Genomic DNA, 15,692 nt, shown 5'->3' with positions numbered 1-15,692 from the left:
AAGATAGTACCTGAGACTGGGTAATTTATAAAGGAAAGAGGTTTGGTGTAATTGACTCACAGTTCTGCATAGCTGGGGAGGCCTCAGGAAACTTACAATCATGATGGAAGGGGAAACAGTCACTTTCTTCACAAGGCAGCGGGATAGGGTGTGTATGAGCACAGGAAAAACTTCCACTTATAAAACCACCAGATCTCATTAGAATTCACTCAGTATCAAGAGAACAGCATGGGGGAAACATCTCCCATAATCCAACATCTTCTCCTCCTTGATATGTAGGGATTACAATTGGAGATGGGATTCGGGTGGGGACACAGAGCCAAATTATATCACTGTCTAACCTGTTTTCCTCTATTGTGCTGAAAGGTAATTTTTTTATAAAAGATTAATACAGCTACAGGCAAATCTCTCACACTGAATGGTTATTTTGTTCTTTTTAGAAAACAAATACCACTTGTGCAACCCATCCATATACAACCATGACAGTCTTTGAATAATCAGTAATAAAATATACACAGGCTCAGTGTTCCATGGCATAACTGTAAAGTATAGAATAATGAAAAACATGATCTGAAAAAATGTTTGCTGAGAGGAAAGTCATTCTGTTGTCTGGGGCTTTGTTTTCAAGTTCATTTTCATTGAAAATGAACTAAGGTTGTGGGCTGCGACTTCTTCATTCCAGTCTGTTACCAGCCTTGGCTGGGAAGAAATTCTCACTTTGGATTTCTCACTGGCTAAATGGGACCACAGAGACAAAGATCCAGTAGAAAGTGCTGTTCTCAGAAGCCAGGTGTAAAAAATCACAACACAATATTTGGAGGCCTAAATATTTAGTTACTTCTTTCATGGCAGATATAACTTTGGTACATTGTACCAGTAAATTTTTGTTTCTATTTATCTTCAAATACCCTCCAAAAATATACAGTATGACATATTTTTGAAAGCCTAATATTTCCAAGAGGTATTTATTTCAGTGAGCATTTGAGGAGGCAGAATGGGCTGAGGCAGATTTCCTACTTCATCTTACTCCCAAGTCTCTGGGTGTGACTCACTCTTTCTAGGTTGATTCTAAGTTGGATCTTGTTCCTCTTGATCACCGTCATGCCTGAATCTCTGGCCACAAGAGACCTGCTTCTCAAGGAGTAGTCACTGAAGCAGTTAGTTTTTCATTCCCATAGTTGTGCTCATTGCAGAGGACAGGCAGTCTTTGGGGTCACTTTGGGGAAAATGCAGGTCATCCATGAGAGCTTCTCCATCTTGGCAAAGCAGACTTGCTCTGAAAGGGGCAGGTCATTGCAGTGAGCAGTTAGGTTTCAGATCAAGCCAGGGATTAGTCTACGTTTGGTAAGAACACTTGGATTGCCACAAAGCTTGCTTCCATCATTGGGAATGACTCCATTGTGGTCATGAGTCAAGATGTTGTGGTTGTGCTTGAAGTATTAAGCAAAGCACTCATCTCAGGCAGAGTTGGGTGCTGGGGAGATGAGGTAAACATGAGTGCTGGAGGGGATTTACAGCCTGTTACGGATGATCAAGGGCATCCTTTCACCTTCTGCAACAGACATGGTGGTACCTTGGGCAGCAGCAATGCTGAAACTCTTTCTCTAGCTGTGTAAAAACATGCATCTGCTTCTGATAGGGGCCAGTGACTGGGTGGTTATGGAACATGGAAAATTTTGTCTCAGCATTGATCAATGTGGGCACCCATGAAAGAAGGGTAATGTAAGCCCAAGGAAATGTCAATGGGAGGCTGTGGCAAGAATAGAGGTAGTGGTGTGGCTGGATGTGGGGAGATGTTTCAGCAAAGCAACAGAGATGTCATTGCCAGCAGCACCAATGGCTTGTGTTTTTTCATAAACTTGGACCACAGAACTGAATCAGGGTACCTCCTTTCATAGTCCAGCTAGTTGATGCATCATCAGTAGAAGCAGTAGCAGCAACAATAAGAGACAACACTCTGGAGAGGAAGGTGGGAAGAGCTAGTCTGGGACAAGCTGAAAAGCTCACAGGCCATTTGTCGTGAACTGGAAAGCATGTCTAGCTCACATTATCTGGGGAGGCTATTGGGAAATACCGTCTAGTTAGCTGGTCTATTCCAAACCAGGGGTCCACTTGACATAGGGAGGACTGGTGTCTTCCTCTGCTCAATTAGGAACATGGTGCCCTCTTGACCCAGTAAAGGCAAGTCCACTTCTTTCTATAGGAAGATGCAGGGTGGTGGGCACCTCTCCTTAGGGGAGAAAGCCTTCCTTGCAGGGAGAAGTTTCTACTTCCTTTTGTTCCACATATAGTTTTCAGGAAGGCCAGTCCATAACTTTCCAGTCTTCTAAGGAAGAGTCTTTATAGGAGAAATTCACTTGACACTGTTTTTTAGAGAGAGGGGCAGACTGAAAGATCTGTGGTGACCTGCAGGGAGGGCACAACAACCAGGGGAGGGGAGAGAAGAGAAAGAAGCTGCTGCTCAGGGAGAATCTTCGGGTCACGGGAGACATTTCTTTTTCCACAACCCCTCTGCCTTGGAAGCCACGCCTCCTTCAGAAATGGTTATGGTCAAACAGGCCAAGACCAAGGCTGCTCTGGATAAGGTCCGTACCTTTGCAGAGGCTTGGTTCAAGATGGCCCAGGAGGTTGGATGCCCTCTGAAATTCAAGGACTGGGAGGTTGGCAGCCTGCTTCTCTGGATGCGAATACTGTTCTTTGTCAAAAATGCATTATTTTAGCCAGGCATGGTAGCTCAAACCTGTAATCCTAGCACTCTGGGAGGCTGAAGCAGGAGGATCACTTGAGTCCACAAGTTTGAGGCTGCAGGGAGCTATGATAGCACCATTGCACTCCAGCCTGGGTAACAGAGTGAGACCCTGACTTTCAAAAAAATAAAAGTACTTTGTGTCTTCAATCACATAGAATTCCATATCAGACAAGAGTAAAGGAAATGAAGACCACAAGTATTTATTAATCAGATATGATATGCCAAACATACTGCTCCATGACATATGGTTTCATTCAGCCTTATGAACTTAACCCAGGGAGTTAAGTCTTTGTACCCCACTTTACAGATGAGTACTTTGAGCATAACCTAGGCTCCTGAACTTAGAGGGGTTTGAATTCAGATATCACTTGTTAGGGGCAGACTCTTCAAATGGATTAGATACTTATAGCTCTTTTTCTCTTGGGGCAACAAATTTCATGGACTCCAAGTCATTTTAAATGAGAGCACCTATTGTTTAAAATAAAAATAACCTCTTATAGTCTTCTAAAAAGCACATGAGGGTAGTCAATGGGTTTATTTCATCATAATTTATGAGTATCACTTGTGACAGAGGCAAGAGGAAATAATTTACCTAAGGACTTCAGCTTTTGTTTAATGAAATACTAGTCTTTTGAAATTTTCTTCTGCATCTCAGCGTGTCTCTCTTTTTACTTTATCTTGCTCCTTTTTGTTGGTTTGGGCTTATGAATCAGCTAGACCTGTGTTTGGATTCGAGCTTCACTACTCCTAGGCTACATGGCCTTGTGAAATACTGATCCCTGTTGCTTCAACTAATTGCCACTCTTAAGAAAAGCCCTTAAAAACAGAACCGCTGTTTGATCCAGCAATCCCATTACTGAGTATGTACCCAAAGGAATATAAATTGTTCTGTCATAAAGATACACGCACACATGTTCATTACAGTACTATTCACAATAGCAAAGACATGAAATCAATCTAAATGCTCATCAATGTTAGACTGGATAAAGAAAATGTGGTACATACACACCATGGAATACTATGCAGCCATAAAAAAGAATGAGATTATATCCTTTGCAGGAACATAGATGGAGTTGGAGGTCATTATGCTTTGCAAACTAATGCAGGAACAGAAAAACCAAATACTGCATGTTCTCACTTTTAAGTGTGAGCTAAATGATGAGAAAACATGGACATATACAGGGGACTACAACACACTGGGGCCTATTGGAAAGTGTAGGGTGGGAGGAGGGAGAGGATCAGGAAAAAGAACTAATGGGTACTAAGCTTAATACCTGGGTGACAAAGTAATCTGTACAACAAACCCCCATGGCACAAGTTTACCTATATAACAAACCTGCACATGTACCCTGATATGGTTCAGCTCTATGTTCCCACCCTAATCTCATCTCGAACTGTAACTCTCACAATTCTCACATGTCGTGGGAGAAAACTAGAGGAACGTAATTCCTCTAGGTTTTTGAATCACGCAATTGAATCATGGGTGTGGGCGTTTCCCATAACAGTGAATAAGTCTTATGAGATCTGATGGTTTAAAAATGGGCGTTTCCCTGCACAAGCTTTCTCTTTGTCTGCTGCCATCCATGTAAGATGTGACTTGCTCCTCCTTGCCTTCTGCTATGACTGTGAGGCTTCCCCAGCCATGTGGAACTCTAAGTCCATTAAACCCTTTTACCTGTGTAAATTACCCAGTCTCAGGTATGTCTTTATCAGCAGCATGAAAACAGACTAATACATAGCCTGAACTTAAAATAAAAGTTTTACAAAAAGAAAAGGTCTAATGATGCCTTCCCTATATGGTGGTTCTGAGAATTAAACCAGGCAAGCTCTGTGATGTGCCACCCATGCAGTAGGCTCATCACCAGTGGATCTATTCCTATATGCCTAGTAAAGTGTCTTCTGAGTAATGCAAGTTAAGGTCAATACAGTCATACTTAACTGAGTATAGCACAACTGAAAAAGACATTTTTCAAAGGGCTTTTACAAAATGTCACAAATGCGTGTTTCTGAAATTAAAAAATATTTTGTACAGTGTGCCACATGACCCCATCCCTGGGTATACACTTGAGGAATTCAGTGGAATCTTCAAAAAAAGAGCATGTCAGTGTATTCCAGTTCCATAGAGGTAAACTGAGTCTTGAAAAACTTAGGGAAACTGATTATTGGTGACAAGGCTGATATGGCAGCAATAGCACTGAAAATTAGCTTTCCTGATAACTTGGGCATTCTTCTTTGCTAGAGCAGTTTTCTGCTCTTCCCTTTACTCTTTCTTATTTATTTCACTTTATTTATTTTTAGTTAATTGCACATGGGACTTTATCGCCTCAAAGAGATGTGAACAGAGTTTTAGACGGTGACATCATTGGAGAGCTCAGATGTGTTCATTGCTATAAGCAGAAAGCTTCTGGCAGGCTGCAGTTTAATGAGGCAATCTCAAAGCCACTTAGACCATTGTTTGCCTTTTGCCTTTGTTTGCAAATTCAGCACAAATTCATGAAATCTGCCAGAAAATGACAAGACTCTAGCAAAATTACTCATAACTCAAGGGACTGGGTGAAACGAAACTGTCATTGCCGCTTTCTCTGGCAGTTTGAGACAACCAATAAGACAGGCACCTGCGTGGTGTTTACAAGGTCAGGATAACAGCAACTTGGTGTGGACACCGTCCGCAGCAATTGTACCTTTGAGACCCAGGATCCTGGATTCCACAGAAGTTATTGAAAAATCTCTGCTGCCCAGAAAATTGCCTCTAAAAGTAACTTTCTGAAAATAGCCCTGGAAAATAGGGTCTCGATGAAAGTGAAGATTAGCGCTAAGTTTCCAAATTTAAAAAAAAAAAAAGAACTAGCCAATTTTTCTTAGACATATAGCAAATTACAACAGGAAGGAGGGAAGGAAGGAAGGAAGGAAGGAAGGAAGGAAGGAAGGAAGGAAGGAAGGAAGGAAGGAAGGAAGGAAGGGTTTTAAGTAGTTAAAAAGAGAACAGAACTCTATAAGGGGGGCTCTAAGGCCTCACATGATTTGGTCCCCTCCTGCCATTTCAACCTCATCTTGTCCTGCTCCACCTGCTTCCATTGTGCCCCAAGCACACTGAACTCTAACATTCCCTTGAGTAATAAACATCTCAACATTTCAGAGCTTTGCAGTTTCACTTCCTTAATCTAGAAATCTTCTTCCAGCAATGCCAGGAAGGATACCTTCTCATCCTTTTTATCAGTTCTCCGAAAAGGACTTTATTGATGACTTCATCTAAAATATTCCACTCTCAACCCAATCTCAGTACTTGGTGTGTTTCCTTCGTAACTCTAGTTATAGCCTGTAATTAAGCTGTTTCCTTAAAAGTAGTAACTAATATATACTAGCATTTACTATTTATATATGCCTGATACTATTTAATGTAATGAAGCTGAGTTATCACAGCAACCATAAGACATAGAGACCATTGCTATCCCCTTTTAGCATATGGCAGAAAATTGAGGCATAAAGAAGTTAAGTAACTTGTCCACAGTCACACGGTTAGGAAGTGGTGGGCCCAGAACTCAAACCCCAGCCCTCTTGCTAGGTTACTTTGCTGTCCTGTCTCTCCTGCTTTGTGTCCTCTCTCCCTACCCAAGAAGGGACATTCCCAAGGGCAGAGACCTCTCCTGATTTCACTATTGCATCTCTAGCTCATGGAACAGTGTGCAGCACATACTCTGTGCTCATATATTTGTTGAAAAATTGAATTAAAGAAAAAGGGAACATTTCAGAAGAAGAAACATGAGGGGTTAGGTCTGCAAACACACTCACATGAAAAAACAAACCAACAAAAACCTACAAAAGACTCACATAACGAGGGATAAAACCTTTATTCCATATTCCTGGTTGTAATTCTGGGCTTTGTGCTTACCTGACTCATGCTTTATTTTTCTCAGTGTTATAAATATTGTAGTTTGTGGCAAGCACCTAGCAGGATACAGCCGACCTTCAGTATATGGCAGTAACTGTGATGAAGAAGGAGAGGAAGAGGGAAGAAAGACCAAAAAAGAAAAGAGAAAGGCAAAGCTGTTTCATTTTTGGGACACTACGCGTGCATAAAGGTTTTGTTTTTTAAACTATGAATTGCTATATAAACCTTACCTAGACTTTCCCTTAACTCTTGTTTAGTGTGGTTTATTAGAAGAGATGCCTTTTAAAGTCAAATATTCTGAAACTCTTATCTTTGCATCTTAACCAGTGGTGTGCTGGCATATGTTTAACAACCAGGCAGGTACAGGGACTTCTTTGCAGCAATTGCTCCTTGATGTGCTGTAAATAGCTCCACCGTGGCTGACTTCAAGCTGCCAACATGACATTACTGAATGAAGAGTTGCCTCCTATAAGCCAGTGTGAGCTCATTCCAGTGCATCCCTGTACCTCCCACAGCGTGACCTTGCAGAAATAATCTCTCTGAGACTCAGTTTCATGGTCCATAAAAGGGGTCTGCCAATAAATGTCTTCTAGGGCTGGACCTGTTGGACAGATTAAATGTGAAAATTCACAGAAATGCCAAGCACAGTGCCTGCCACACAGCAGTGCCCCATAAGCATTGCTTCCTTATTTTTAAAGATAATTAAGGTTAAACATCCAAAAAGTTTCTTCAAGTTTGTGTTGGTGGGGGAGAAGTTGGGAGAGAAACTGGGTCTCTTAGGCAAAACAATATTAATCTTACTTTTCCACTTCCTTTTATATTCTCTCTCTTACAATTATTTTATCTAAACATTTTTTTTCTTTGTTCCCATTTTGTCTGACTTAAGCTAGATGGTCAATCTCCAAAAGAACAAAATAAATGAGAAATAATAACTGTGACCTTGCCATCATGTTTACTTTCTAAATGGAATGAATCTTTCAGAACATTTTGCCTGATAAAATGACATAGATGGGGACCCGAAGCTGAACTCACAAGATCCTTAACATACAGATTTAAGGATTTTAATAAAAAGTATTAATCCCTTGATTTATTGCATAAGTTTTCAAACAACCAACTAAACACATATGCTTAGATATATGTACACACTCACATACATTATAGTCTAATGTAGATAATGTTTACTGTGCACCTGCTGTGGGGCAGACACTGTGCTCAACATGTATACATATGTATATATCTATGTTAGACTACAATTTTTCTTCATAAATTTATATGTAATTTAGAACAAGGTGACTCAAAAATAATTAGTTGTTGATTGATTTACTTCGTGTATTTATTCATTCCCTTAAGCACTCATGCATCAAATCTTTGTACAATACCTGCCATGTGTCAAACCCTGCTCTAGGCAAGAGCGTATACATAGATGAATTATATGCGTCCCCTGCACCGCATGAGTTAGTTGGCTCCTGGGGAAGACAGACGTATGCAGAGATAATCACAAAGTGAAGGAGGACAAAGCACCATAATGATAATAAAAGTGGAAGACACACAAAGCTCTTCATTTTCAATTTTGTAAAATAAGAATTATACAGAGGAAAGTGTGAAGGGAAATGTCACCTGTTATCTATTAATAGTTATGATTATTTGATTATATTTTTACACTGAATAATAATTCAACATAGGACAGTCTCTTCGAGATCGCATCACTAAGTATCATCTCCCAAGGCTTCTTAAATTCAAGGTCTACTGGCACCTATGCGGCAATACACATTGTGACCTGTAGATGGCAGGCGTCGCTCACTGTTTCGATGGATCTCATCCACACCTGACCGATGATGCAGCCTTAAGCTTTGGGCCACAGTCGTTTCGCAGGTCTGCCTACCGCTGCTCCACAAATGCAGAGCTACATATTTATTTACTTAGTTCATCTTAAAATCTTGTGATGTAACACATTTTTCATGTCAGAGATTTTTAATGTTCCTGAACATTTTGTGAGCAGAACTTAATGCTTGTGGGAAGGGCTTCAACTTGAATGACTTTTGATCTTTGGATGTAAATAAAGAATTATTTAAGAAAAAAAAAAGTCGATACTGTAGAATAATCAAGTAAATTAAAAATAGAGGCCACTAACCCTACATATAAATGTGCCTGCTAAGCACAGACACTATTTGCAATACCCCACCACTTCCTTCTCCGAGATCACGGCAATGTTAGCACCTTGGCCCCAGGGCTAGAATTATTTCAACTAAGCAAGAATCTATTGGCTTCCTACTATGTGCAAGACGCTGCATTGGGTGATAAGGGGATATATAGTTGAATAAGCATAAAACCTGGCCTTATAGGACTTATAATTCGGGGGAGACAGCTAACAACAATGCAGAAATTCTAGCAAGTCGCTATGAGAGTGGAGTTATGGAGGATATTACACCCAATAATGGGTAGAATAATTGAGGAGAAAATGAAATTAGAGTCAGCTATGGGGTAACCCAGTGAAATTTCACAGGCAGTTTTGAGGAGAAGGCACCTCAAATATTTTGATCAGTTTAGGCAAAACTATATTTTACAAGCCCCCTGGAAATATAAATTGCATACCTGCTTTTCTTTTTAAATTTGTGTCCACTTCTTGTAACACATAAAGAATTACATGTGATAATAAATGGAATCTGATTTTAGATTTCACAGCCAACAAATCTATATAATCCCCAAATAAATGAGTCTATGTCCTCTGTGCAATTTACTCTATATCTTGAAATAATTGTGTATTTATATCACATTAAAATAAACCTAATTGGCAACTTTATAATTTTAACATATGCTAATCATTTTTAAAATTGCAAAGTTCAGAAAAATATAGACAGTAATGAAAATAACCTGTAATCTCAACTTCCCAATAAAGCTATGCCTAATACTTCTGTGTTAAACAAAATCTTAATGATTACGTAAGTATTCTAATAGCAAAATATTTATATTTATAAAAAGCTAGTAAAATCAGACTAAACTTATTGATGCTTAAAGCTAGTCATGAGCATAATGACATTTTCCTGCCTTGTTAAGAATTGTAAGCAATCAATGAAAACAACTTACATTTTAAAACTGGAAAAAAAAAAAAACTAGTCTCCACTTTGGCCTTTATATCTAACAGATTTGAGTTTAAGTCCCAGCTAAATTGAGTTTTTTATTGCATAGTAATTTCTCTTTCTGAGGTCCTATTTCCTTTTTTGTAAAATGGAGTTACAATATCTACCCTTGGTTGTGAGGTTTAAGAAAAGTCATGTGCTAGACCTGGCACATGGCAGGTGCTTAGTTGATATAACTTTTCCCCAACTCTTTATGTCAAGGAAGTTCCTTTTCTCTCTCCTGTTGAGAATCCCTGAGAAGCTTGTAAACAACACCCTAGTCCAGGATTCCTTAACCGAAGGGCTATGGACCTTTGGGGTCTGATAAATCTTCGTTATGGGAACTATAGGGTGTTTGACAGCATCTATGTTCCCTATTCCATAGATGCCAGTGGCAACTCTCCTATTTGTGGCAACTCCCCTATTTTTGGCAACCAAAAATGTTTTCAATCATGGCCAAAATCATCTCCTTGGGGCAAAATCTCCTCTGCATAAGAACCACTGCCCTAGTTCTTAAAGAATGCCCATGAAATTGATATCGCTGGACGGGAAAGACTTCTTTCCAGTGTGCCCATGCTTTACACCACAGACTGCACAGCTACAAGTCTGGTTGACTTGCAGGCACTGCTACCCTTTCCTGCCTTTGCAGTTATCACCTTGGTCCTGGGAAGTTCTGGACACAGCAGCTTGTGTCTTAGCATCTTTCTTTCCCCCAAACATCTCATGGAGTCTATGATACTCTGTTTTGCCATAAGTCCATTATCTGGTTTGCCTTGAGTGAATGCTTACCTCATTGTATCACAGCTTCCCCAACTGCATGGCTGCCAGATCTGCTCAAACAGTCTTCTGCCTTGGTCCTGCTTAGTAGTCTGGTTTCCCACTGGCATATTGCCCTCATCCCCAGGTCACTTGGCTGAGGCTGGGGCATCTTTCCTAGTTTGCAGTAATCACCTAGGAACCTGGACCAAAGATCCGTATATCCTCAGTGGCTGACACAGAACACAATCCTTGAGAAAAAGGGTCATGTTTTAATATATCATGGTGGATATCTCTACAAGACAATGGGAATGAAGTAGAATTGGAATTTAAGTTAAACCTCACTATTTATACTTGTCCTTTTATTTTCTGTCTTGATTATTTTTATCTGCCATTTTATGATTTTACAAAGTATACATGATTGTGGTTTATTTTATCTTCATTTTTGTAGCTGTTTTCATGCACCCTTGGCAGTTCTACCATGTTTTTGACTATAAGAGCTCCTGCTGCATATGAAGGCAAGAGGCTCTGCAAAACTTCAAGTGAACATTCATCTCTTCTTTGCAGTGCTGTGATTATCATGCTTGGCTGGACTTTTAGCTAAAACCTGTCTGACTTCAAGACTTAACTCGTTGGTACCCCAAATTATAGACATCATCTTACCAAGACCTTCTTATTTTAGTACTTTAGTACCCACCAATTCTATTGGGGTATCCTTGGATTTCAAATTCAGTGCAAATAGAGCCAAAATGCTTACCCCTCTATCTACTGAACTTCTAGAATGGCCTCCACTCCAGGCAAACTTTCTAGTCATATCAAATCCCTTTCTCTAGGTTTTTTTCTAGATTCTATCTTTATTTTTTCTCCCATGAGTTCTAGGTCAGAATGTTAGTCAAGATTTCTCAAAAATTAGAATTAGGCAATGGCTTCCATCACCTAGTTTATCTGAGGAAGTAATTTCAAAGAAAAGAATGGGAAAGTAGGCAAAATGAAACAAGGAAGAAAGCAAAGAATATCTTACATGTGTTATTGGGATTGTCACTGGCATAGACCTCTTGAGCTAAACCCTACTGGAAAACTTTTGAGCCATGAGTCATGTAGAATGCTCCTTGAAATTTTCCACATGAAGGGCAGGAGAGGGCTGGATTTATCCACTGGCTCCAATCTCCCATTGGACAAGAATTGTCCAATAGAGTATTGACATGGTTCGGCTCTGTGTCCCCACCCAAATCTCATGTTGAATTGTGATCCCCAGTGTTGGAGGAGGGGCCTGGTGGGAAGTGATTAAATCATGTGTGTGGCCTCCCTGCTTGCTGTTCTCATGATAGAGTTCTCAGGAGATATGATTGTTTGAAAGTGTGTATCACCTCCCTCTTCACTCTCTCCCTCTCCTGCTGGTCATGTGAATAAGTGTGTTCCTCTTCATCATCTTCCACCTTGATCATAAGTTTCTTGAGGCCTCCCCAGAAGTAGAAGCCTGTATAACCCACAGAACCATGAGCCAATTAAACCTCTTTTCTTTATAAATTACCCAGTTTCAGTTATGTCTTCATAGCAGTGTGAAAATGGACTAATACAAGTATTAACTCCATCATAATTCCATATTTGGCTATAAGTCAAAATGGCTTAACTCATTGTCACAAGTGACTCATGTGGCAGCATGAGATGTTTGGTGCAACAGAGGGACCATAAGATTCTACCTACTTGCAACTGATTGCTCTAGCAATGGCTGGAGCAGAAGTATGAGCAGAGAGCATATGAGTAGGACACAACTATCTCATATACCTGGCAGGTCCAAATTTCTTCAGGCCATGAGGTCATGGGCCTGTGTAAGAGCCAGAATATGTTACCAGTGCCAAAATTCTTGTATTAGTGATACTGGTTGCTAGATTACTGGGTGACTACAGAGTTGTGGCTTCATCTGGTAAGCAGTAACTCAAGAAAATGTATTATCCAGATAAAGTCAAAATTATTGAAGGAAGACAAAGTCTCAAGATGACCTCAAATGTGCATATTTTTATTCAAGATTCAGATTATAATAAGCCCATGGTCCCACATTGGTTTTGCAATCTTTTGTTTTTTATTTAATCTCAGTTCATGTTGAACTGGAAGAGGAAAGGGCCTTCTTCCAGTTCAACATGGTAAACTCCTATATGTTGGGTGGTAACACTATCAAAAGAGAAAAGTTAAATCATTTTGTTACCATTATCTTCACCTTCTGTCACGGAAACTTTTATATCATTGCAATCACTACAGAAGCTGAACTTTTTTGTGGATTCTACTTATATGTCCAGATAAAAAGCAACATTATATAGATCCCACTTATGGTTTTATGAGCTATGGAAGGAATTGTGATAAGTGGCTTGAAATCATGATTTTGGGGCATCACTGAGGGGTTCTCTTTTATAGACAAGGAAATTCAAAAGGTCAACTCTACATTAATTAATATGGAGCATCTATGATTTCAGCTCTTTTCCGCAAATTGCTGAAGCTTCCCAAAATATATCAGCATTTAACATTGTCTGCCAACCCTCTGTGTGAACCTATGTCAGAACATTGTCTCAAATAATTTTATAGTGAAGTACCACAAGATGAATGTGTACACATTTTGTGTGTGTGTGTATGTGTGTGTGTTGGATAAATGTAGAAGTTACATGATGTTATGGGTTAAAGGAGGAAGAATCATCTTAAGTTGTCTTCCTCCATAACAGAGTAGGAGGCAATGATTTAAATGCAAGCAGTGTCTTGGGTGATCCCAGGAAACACTGGTAGGGAGCAAGGAAATGAAACAAAGAAGGGAAGGAAGCTATGTTATTCCAGGTCCTCTGAGAAGCAAAACATCAAAGAAGGATTACATGTGTAAGGATTTTATTAGGTGGAAATACCTGAATAAAAGAAAATGGGAGGGAGCAGGAGATGCTAGGGGAGCAGTCAGATTGCAGCCGAGGTCTAATCCTTAGTAAAGGGAGAAGGAAGAAGGGACTGTTGGGTGGAAGCATCTTAAATTGCTAAGGAAAGTTTGTTAAAGCCTACAGACCATCCTTGGGCAATGGTAAGCCACCAGAAGAATGCCGCCTCTGCCTTAGTATACCTGCTTCTCTCAGTCTTTCACTCGGAAAGGTCCCTGGAAAGTATGGTCTCAGTCCAAATGCAGTGTTGGATTTAAGAACAAAGCATTTTAATGGGCCAGGTGCGGTGGCTCACTCCTGTAATCTCAGCACTTTGAGAGGCTGAGGTGGGTGAATCACAAGGTCAGGAGACCAAGACCATCCTGGCTAACACAGTGAAACCCCATCTCTACTAAAAAAAAAAATACAAAAAATTAGCCAGGCGTGGTGGCGGGCACCTGTAGTCCCAGCTACTTGGGAGGCTGAGGCAGGAGAATGGCGTGAACCTGGGAGGTGGAGCTTGCAGTGAGTGGAGGTCACGCCACTACACTCCAGCCTGGGCGACAGAGTGAGACTCTGTCTCAAAAAAAAAAAAAAAGAAAAGCATTTTAACATTAAAATGGCCATACTGCCCAAAGCAATCTACAGACTCAACACTATTCTTATCAAACTACTAATGTCATTTTTCACAGAATTAGATAAAATTATTGTATATTTTCATATGAAACAAAAAAGAGCCCAAATAGCCAAAGTAATCCTAAGCAAATGAACAAAGCCAGAGTCATCACATTACCTGACTTCAAACTATACTGTAAGGCTACAGTAACCAAAACAGCGTGGTACTGGTACAAAAACAGACACATAGATCAATGAAACAGAATAGAGAATCTGGAATTAAAGCTGCACACCTACAACCATCTGATCATTGACAAAGTCAACAAAAATAAGCAATGGGGAAAAGACTCTCTATTCAATAAATGGTTCTGTGATAACTGGCTAGCCATATGCAGGAGAATGAAACTGGACCCCTACCTTACACCGTGTACAAAAATTGTCTCAAGACAGATTAAAGATTTCAATGTAAGATCTCAAAACATAAAAGTCCTAGAAGAGGCCAGGCGCAGTGGCTCATGCCTATAATCCCAGCACTTTGGGAGGCCAAGGCAGGTGGATCACAAGGTCAAGAGTTCGAAACCAGCCTGACCAACATGGTGAAACCTTGTCTCTACTAAAAATACAAAAATTAGTCAGGTGTGGTGGAGCACACCTGTAATCCAAGCTACTTGGGAGGCTGAGTTAGGAGAATCACTTGAACCCGGGAGGCAAAGGTTGCAGTGAGCTGAGATCGTGCCACTGCATTCCAGCCTGGGTGACAGAGCGAGACTCCATCTCAAAAAAAAAAAAAAAAAATCCTAGAAGAAAACTTAGGAAATACCTCTCTCAACATCAGCTTTGGCAAATAATTTATGGCTAAGTCTGGAAAAAGCAATTGTAACAAAAACAAAAATTGACAAGTGGGATCTAATTAGACCAAAGAGCCTCTGCACAGCAAAATAAACTATCAATAGAGTAAACAGATAACCTACAGAATGGGAGAAAATATTCTCAAACCTTGTCTCCAACAGAGGTCTAATATCCAGCATCTTCAAGAATGTAATTATATTGTTTGTAACACAAAGGATAAATGCTTGAGGGGATGGATACCCCATTCTTCAGGATGTGATTATTTTGCATATATGTTTGTATCAAAATATCTCATGTGCCTCATAAATATATATAGCTACTATGTACACACAAAAAATAAAGGCAAAAAATCAAGATATACAAGCTGCCAACAAATATATGAACAAATGCTCATCATTACTATTTATTAGATAAATGCAAATCAAAACCACAATGAGATACCATCTCACACCAGTCTGAATGGCTATTATTAAAAAGTCAAAAAAAAACAAAAACAAAAACAGATGATGGTGAGGCTATGGAGAATAGGGAATGCTTATGCACTGTTGATGAGGTTGTAAGTCAGTTCAGCCACTGTGGAAAGCAGTGTGGAGACTTCTCAAAAAACTTGAACAGAACTGCCATTTGACCCAGCAATCGCATTACTGGGCACAGACCCAAAGGAAAATAGATCATTACACCAAGAAGACACATGCACTCATATGTTCATCACAGCACTACTTACAATAACAAAGGTATGTAATCAACCTGGGTGCCTATCAAGGATGGATTGGATAAGGAAATTATGGTACATATGCACCATGGAATAATATGCAGCCATAAAAATGAAT

Source organism: Pongo abelii, chromosome 3, assembly GCF_028885655.2.
Source record: "Pongo abelii isolate AG06213 chromosome 3, NHGRI_mPonAbe1-v2.0_pri, whole genome shotgun sequence".
NCBI lineage: Eukaryota > Metazoa > Chordata > Mammalia > Primates > Hominidae > Pongo > Pongo abelii.
This window is presented reverse-complemented; position numbering follows the sequence as displayed.